Source organism: Alligator sinensis, unplaced genomic scaffold, assembly GCF_000455745.1.
Source record: "Alligator sinensis unplaced genomic scaffold, ASM45574v1 scaffold233_1, whole genome shotgun sequence".
NCBI classification, from domain to species: Eukaryota; Metazoa; Chordata; order Crocodylia; family Alligatoridae; genus Alligator; species Alligator sinensis.
In genome coordinates this window covers 53371-61376 of record NW_005843374.1, presented here as the reverse complement: position 1 = coordinate 61376, position 8006 = coordinate 53371, and the positions used below count along the sequence as shown (strand labels likewise).

At 45.3% G+C, this 8006-nt stretch overlaps 1 long non-coding RNA gene across 1 annotated transcript in view; it reads right to left on the bottom strand.

Annotated features, from left to right (window-relative positions):
- The window catches only part of LOC112548651, a 13944-nt gene extending 8500 nt beyond the window's left edge, over positions 1-5444 (bottom strand). Inside the window, exons 1-2 of the long non-coding RNA XR_003092308.1 lie at positions 5300-5444; positions 3494-3593 (exon numbers count right to left, since the gene is read on the bottom strand). This is a non-coding gene — a long non-coding RNA (uncharacterized LOC112548651). The remainder of the gene's footprint in view (positions 1-3493; positions 3594-5299) is intronic.
- Positions 5445-8006: the final 2562 nt, after the last annotated feature.

Here is an 8006-nt window from a genome sequence, read left to right as displayed (position 1 = left end):
GCAAATTGCCCCACACCTATGCACACACCAACCCACATCCCTTCACACAGACCCACCCACCTTCCCCCACACCCTTCCTGCAAATACCACATCTCCCCATCACACACCCATCATGTGCGAAGAAAACCAAAAGTACACATCAACACATATAGGTATTTAGAATTTATTTTATCATGATGATAGAGACACTGGTAGGCTTGCACTTTGCTTTAACATTGTAAATATACCAATAAAGAATTGCCCAACTGATCGCTCACTCTCTCTCTCTAGAGGGGGTGTGTGTGTGTGTGTGTGTGTGTGTGTGTGTGTGTGCGCGCGCGTGCGCGTAGAGTGGTCTTTTGTTTTAATTGTGGAAAAACATGGATTTGGGGGTATTTTTAAAAATGGATTTGGGATATTGCTGCTGTAGTCCAGCTGGCACAAGGGGTAGTGTCCCCAGGTACCCAGTAGCTGGGCCCCAGAAGCTCCTGTCAAATTTGTATCCTTCAAGTACCATGGGTTCTAAGGCCCACCTGGCTAACTAATAGCTCCTACTGTGTGGGGCCAATGGATGAAAGATGCAACAGAATTCTTGGGACAACAAAGGCAAAAAACAGGATAGGAGTGTTGTGTGGGTCAGAGTCAAAACGTGAAAATAAGTACACCTGAGGAGGACACTGAGCAGAGCCCCCCAGGCTGCACTCACTGGTTCCCAAAGGCATTCAAGGAGCTGGTGGACACTGCCCACTGGTGCTCTGCCTGGAGACAAGCACGGACAAGTGAGAGGAAAATGGCCCCACAATCTCCAGGCACCTTCCTGGCCAGAGCCTCCTTCCTAGTCAAATACAGCGCCCACTTGGCCAGGGCCAGGAGGAGATTGATCAGGAGGTCCTGGGACTTGGTGGGGCCACGGATGGGGTGACCAAAATCAAAAAGGTGGGGGGTGAAATTCAACCAGTACCTCAAGAGGAGGCTCTGGAGGTGGAGGTGGAGGGGCTGCAGCTTGGCACACTCAAGGGTCATGTGCACCAGGGTCTCCCTCTGCCCACAGAGGGGGCAGGAGACTGGGGTGTCCATGAAGCTTGCCACATACACGCCTGTGGTGATGGCTCCATGGAAGCCGCCCCCAGAAGCTCCTGAGAGTGAGTAGCCTTGAGCTGCTTGCCAGGGAAACTTTTTGTTTTGATGGGGCCAGGACAGGGCAGCTTTTTATACCACTGGGGACAGCACAGGTGCTGGCCCCGGGCTCTAGCTTCCCCTGGCTGCAGATCCGGGAGGAGCCAGGCAGGGTTGCCCCAAGCGGCACAATTTGCTCCACAACAAAGTGCATGCCCGAGCACGTGCGCCAAGGCAAAAAGCCCCAGTTCAAATACGCACCGCTTCTATTTGAGCTGCGGCAGGTGCACGTGCTTGCTTGTGTGGGTGCGCTCCATGAGTTTTGTGAACTCTCAAATCCAGATCAAGTTTTCAATCCATCACGTTTGGTTTTTTAATTATCTGGGCTATTTATCGAATCTTTTCAAATAGCAGGATAAAGTTCTTCTGTCAGCTTCCCTGGAACATACCTCATTAACTCCAGTGAAATAGGTGTAATTACTCTGCATTTACAATGGCACCGAGAGCAGAGCATGGTATTCAAATATAGATCTACACAGATACTAGATTTGGGCCCATTCTACTTGTTATAGTTCCTGTTAATAAACAACAAATACATGCACAAGAATCCTCCTGGGTTGTGACAGCTGGGCATAGTAGTCACTTTTCCCAAGAGGATAAAGAATTCAAGGAATTGCCCCTTTAATATTTTAACAATTTTTAGGCACAGTCACAAAGGAATGCAATGCTGATAAAGTATCTGTATAACATGCAAGTAGGGCAGATGTGTTTGGAAACAGCAGCCTTTCCTATAGGATGCTGAAAAGAATACCCCATGCAAAATTTTGTTGTTTTGGCTGATAGTCTCAGTGAGGTCTGGGAAAATAGGAACTGCAATGTGAAATTCTCAGGAAGCAGAAATTGGTCTAACATACTCAGATATCATTTTTTCTTTAAACATTTTTTTTTAATTTTCATGTTAAATTTTAATGGGGGGAGGTAGAAAAGAAACACATGATGAGCTTTCACTTTTGTAGCTGTTTTTTTAAAGTAGCTTCAGCCTTGGTTAACAAGGTTGACGTGTTGATACACATTTTCTCTGACATTTCTACAACCAAAAATGCATGCATGTGTGTGCACGTACATAGGAGGAAATATTCCAGTCATTTTCACCAGTCTACTGTAAGGATGGGAAGCGAGGGCAGTCTAGCTCAATTATTAGGCCATGGGGGTAATGCAAGAGCAAGGGGCAAAGCCCAAAACACCAGCTGAGACAAGGGTCAGAAATCTGAGACTACACTAGCGATCCAGGGGGGGAATCCAGAGGCAAGGTCCAAAACACAAGGCAAGTCAAGGTTCAGGAGCAAGATACCAAGGTACCAGATCCCAAGGGAAATCCAAAAACCAGAGTCCAGGCCAAACAGGGGGTCAGAAACCAGAAATGCAAGATTCAGAGCGGCTTACTAGAGCACACCTTCAAAGGAACTGTTGGCTAACCTGCTGCCATAGATGGAACTAACTAGGAAGGCTGCCCTCCCCAGCTGCCAATCAAGAGGCCCTATCCGTGGCATCTGGAATCATTAGCTGGGGTAGGGCTGCCAGTCCAAGCCCCAGACATTAGCCCAGGTTGGGCTGCCCATTAGGGCCCCTGACACCCAGACTACTTCTTGTGTAGCTGTTGAGCTGGTCAGTCTACGTGTCCTAAGTAACACAAAAAATCATGTAAAATATTTAAAAATGTATGATGTTTTCACAGTAAATGTCCCATTTAAAGTTAATTGGATTTCTAGGAAGGGAAACATGCTTTAAAATGATCTAGGTACCTTTGAAACTCCCACTCTAAATACACCGATTGATTTTCAGGATAGGAGCAATCTAAGCCCCCTATGTTTCACACAGCTCTAAAAATCATTTTAGGAATAAGCGAGTGTCACCTCCATTCAGCCAAACTTATTAACACACTGCTAGATGTCTCTATCTCTATTGGCACCCTTTCTGTACATGGTGTCACACAGTGATGTACGATCATGGCACTGGTGATCATATTGTGTGTGCAATGGCCCATCTGTCATGGTAAATTATGGCTATATGTGAGAAGGTGGGAGTCAGTGTGTGTAACAATGTCACATTCCTAGCTAAGGCCCTGATCTTATCCAAACAAAGAAATAAGCTGTTGCCTTCTTGGTCAAACAGCTGACCCATGCGAAGCATCACTCTCTGCTAGAGATGAGACTGTCCGCTATTCGCCACCATCCCTCTTCCAGAATTTAGAGACTTGAAATAGATTTATCTGAATGCCAATGCTGAACTACTACGCAGCTGTGAGGTGCACACCAACAAGATGGTTTTGCTTCAGTAAGGACACCCCGCAAGAGACTCATATGTGACCTTCATACTTAATGTGGTGTGAATAGCATACCGCTAAAGTGAGACTTAATAGCAAGCTCCCGCAGAGTGATGCAAACAAACATTTTCCCCTGTTCTCATCTTAACTTCTGTTTCCTCAGTAGTTATGAAGTCTGTGAAAGAGAGAGGAAGAAAACATGTCACATCACAAAGATGTAACAGCATGATAAGTGGGGCAGCATCCTAAACTGTTACTGGGAAATGCTAGATGAATGGGTGATTGCAATGACAGTTTAGCCTAACAAGTAGGGCAATAATATCCACTCTCCATGCCTGGAATAGTCTGTGTTTACACCAGGCCACAAAGCCACCTGTCCAGTATCTCAACCTTGCTTGTTACTGGAATCAGGCAGTAGAAGTGGTGGTGGCAACACACCCAGGGGATACTAATTAGCAAGGAATGGGAATGGGCTTGGAGTGACAGCCGTTCATCAGCATTCAGTGCGTTTGCTTCCATGCTAGCCATGATGCACAGTGCATTCTGACAGAATGGTAGCTGACTTTGGAAGAGTGCTTTTATTTTTACATTTTATACTCTGGACACTTTTTATTGCTCCCTCACGTCTGCTTAATTTGATTGTATAGTCAGGGTAACATTCATACTTGGTAGAAACTGCTACAGCTCCATGAAAGTCACTGGAGGTTATTAAGAGAACATTTTCTGGTACCACTCACAAAGCTGGTCAAATTTTAATGACATTTCAATGCTGGAAAGGAGAAGGGTAGGAACCCAGAAAACGTAAGCATTCTCCCTCCCCCCTCCCCCATTGTTTTGTTTGAATCTATTCTTTTTGATGTCAACATCTGGAATCTCAGTAGGCCCCATCTCATAAACGAGACATAAGAGGTATTTTGGTCATATCTGAACCAGAAATTGAAAAGAAGACTTTCTGATTTAATCTCTGGAGAGGAACTGAAAGATCAGAGGGGGATTCACACTCCAGCATTCGAATACAACCCCGCTTATGACCTTTACCACTGTGAAGTGATCATAGTGGTCCCCTCTAGCCATAAGATCTATAGACCTTGTTAAACATTACATTTAACATGTGTTATATTTAGATTATAGTAAGGATTAAAGTGACATTGAAAGTTTTCTGAGCAGTCACACATTAATGTTTAACCAGTTCCAATGCAATCATACTGGAGTCTTGACCTGGCTCTGGTGACATCCCAGAACTGAGACCAAAAATCAGTTGATTTTGGAGACAGAATTCGTTACAAGTAGCTGTTATCTGTTTGCAGCCCTGGGCTGTCACCAGAACCAGTTCAAGACTCCAGAGTGGTCCTAGGGCTGAGACTCAATTTTAAGTCTCAGTCCAGGGACCCACTAGGGCTGGTTGGAGACTCCTGTGTGGTCCTGGGGCCAGGACCCACAATCAAACAGGACCTTGGCAATCCTTCCCTTGACAGACTGGCTCTGACCCACTTCAAGGGAAGGATATTTGTTTTCAGCTTAACTTTCCCTTAACCCTGTGCTACTGTGCATTTCACTCTTTGACAGCTTCTCCAGAGTCATGGGGAAAGGGCCTTCTGTGCTTTCCCATTCTGGGGATGCATTTAAGTCACTGAGACTTAAATACCATTCATCACATTCTCTCTCAACATTAATTCTGTGCCAGCAAGTACCTCACCCACCCCAGAAGCAGCTCCAGTAAGGTATTTTGGTTTGGAGAGTGAATTCCTGTTTTAAACAGGACAGGCAGAAATAGGATGTCATGTCAACCCATTATTAGACCCAATCATTCACCACTTTTCATCCACTCAGCTTTGGTAGCTGGGGAAGGAAGACTTGGATCAAGCCTCCACTCTGACTCACTGCTTTTCTCTCCCTTCTTGCATCCACTTGTTTTCCAGGGGAAGAGTAGATTTTGGGCATGCTGCCCCTGTCCTCTACATGCAGCATGACTGTGCAGGAAGGAGTTCCTCCCATTTCCTCTCTTCATGACTGCAGTACTCAGCCACACCCTGGCCCTCAGAAAGGGGAAAGGGACAAAATAAGAGGAACACACAAAAGGGAAGAAAGAAATATATGGGCCAGATCCTGGTGCTTTTGCCCTGCTGTGGTCAAGGCTGGGAGGGTGTCCCAATGGAGCAGCCAGTGATTCTTCTTCTGGTGATTGCAGTCTACCCAGTCTAGGGTACGTCTAGGGTGCTGGGTATCCAGGTTGTTCCAGGGCACCTTGGCATGCACTGCACTCTAACTCCCCTCAGACAGTGATCACTGTTTCTACAAACATAACTGACAACAGCTTTTAGGTTGCTTTGAATTACACCAAGAGCTGAGCCAATCCTAGAATCTGGGTAGCGAGAAGTTTAGTACATTGAGTCCGGCACCTAGATTGGTTCATCTGGACCCCAAGATCTGGCCTGTAAAGTTGTTGGGGTGGTGTGGTGTTGAGGGGTGGGGGGGACAAGAAACATGAGAAGAATGCAATAACAGCCCATAACCAAAAGGGGAGATGATTTTAGGGATACAAACGGATTAATAAGGGGCAAGCCAATAAGAGCAAACCTAAGAGGAAACTGTAGACTGAATTAGAAAGGAAAACTGGCTAAAAATATAGAACTGGGTGTCCCAGGTTCTGTCTGGCATCAAAAAAGGCTGGGACAATCATTTACACATGCATCCTGAATGGCAATTAACTCCAATTAGCCTTGATTGTCCTGGGGCAAAGCGTTAAATCAGATACTTCGCAGGCACTTTAAATGGGACAATGACCTTGTATATTCGTAGGATTCTCAGGATAATAATCTTTATCCCATATCTCCCTTGCTGGGGAAACAGAAAATTCTGTCTGGGCACAAACGGAAGAGGCCATTCTGGGCAAGCAGAGAGCTAAAGGTGAGTTTTTTAGCCTCCATATATCCATGATGCTGTTTCTGGTAAATGGACAAAAGACAGCTGGAAACTTGTCATAGGGTAGTGTTTGTTGTCTGTAAAACCCTTTCCCATGCTCCCAGGAAAATAGAGTGCCCCAGGCATGATTTCTCATCCTGCCAACACCTTCCCCTCCAACTCAGAGTGAGGAAGTTTAAAGGAAGAAACCTGACCAAATCAGGTGGTGTTGCAGGAGGCTGCTGCAAGAGCCAGCCACTAATGTGTTTTGCTGGTGAGTCTGAGGAAGGAAAATGCCTGCTAAAAAAACTGCCCCATTCCAGCTCCCAGTCAGGACCTACTGCTCTTGGCAGAAACAGCCTTAACTGGTGGAACAGTGCCAGTCTCTGAGCAGAAAAAACCTTTATAGATGGATCCTCCTCAGGGTAGGTGAAAGAGACTGCCACTTAGCTTCAGTACTTAGGGTGGGAAGAGCAACAGCCTGCTGGCAAACTCTACAAAACCCCAAGCTCTCCAACCCACATGCTGTCAGGGCATGCAAACCTGATCAGAGCTGCCGGCTATGCTTTGGTGTGTGTGTGTGTCCATGTCACACAGCCAGTTTTCCAATTCTACCACCTCATTCCTATTCTGCCTACCCATGTTACACTCACAAAGAAGCATGCTGGCAGAAAATGCCAAAGGGCACTGCCTAGGCAGGTGCGTGTCCATGATCACAGGCAAAGTCAATGCCCCAAGCATCCGGCAGGCAGGTTGTCCATCTGTGAGCTAGGATCTAGGTTGGCTTGTAGTGCTCTGTTGCATTTACTAATTAACTGCTGCTGCTGGTCCTACAAAACCAGCAGAAAGCACTCAAGGCACTGGGGCAAATCTGTTACAGATGATCTCCATTAACCACAGAGAGCATTTACAAAAAGAGCAACTCCTTAACAACAAAGGAGAGATCCCTGCTTCATACATGGAAACTCATTCCATCACTGCTTATCTGAGGAGGTCTCATACATTTCTGTATTTATCCTCAGAATACTCCGTAAGGCACGTAAACATTAATATCTTCATTGTAGTCAGTGGAGCTATACAAGTCCCAAAATGCAGAGTTAAAAACTACAAAATATTTAAAGTATTTGACACAATTCATACCTACTTTAATCTCTCAAAGTTCTGATTTAAGATTCTGGAGAGTGCTTCAGTCATCAAATATAGGTGATATTTTAAATTCAAGACTCCCTTTCCCATCAGAGACTGTCTATACACGGAAAATGTCTAGTGCGAATATTGACACACATGTATTCCTAAATCGCTTTCCAGGAGGCAAGTCTATTCCAGAACAGAAATCACTTTTGTCCAGAATAGTTAGTGTATTTCCAAAGCAGGGTGCTCCCTTCAGGACCAAATCACTTTTACTGTGTAATTGAGTACCCACCTGGGGAGCAATCCTGCAATATCTGTTCTGGTTGATTTCCTCACATTGCCAAGCCCTTACATATAATCCTTGAATGTGACCCTCTTTTATGGCATGCCAAGCTCTTAGCCAACACTCTGCTCTTTCCTTCTTTATGATTCAGAAACTGCTGCCTCCCTGTGTTTTTTGTTTTTGTTTTTATTTCCCCTCACATCTACATTACTACAGCACACTGTTAATAAGATTTACGGATAAACATTATTCTCCATGCAGGTAATTTAATAT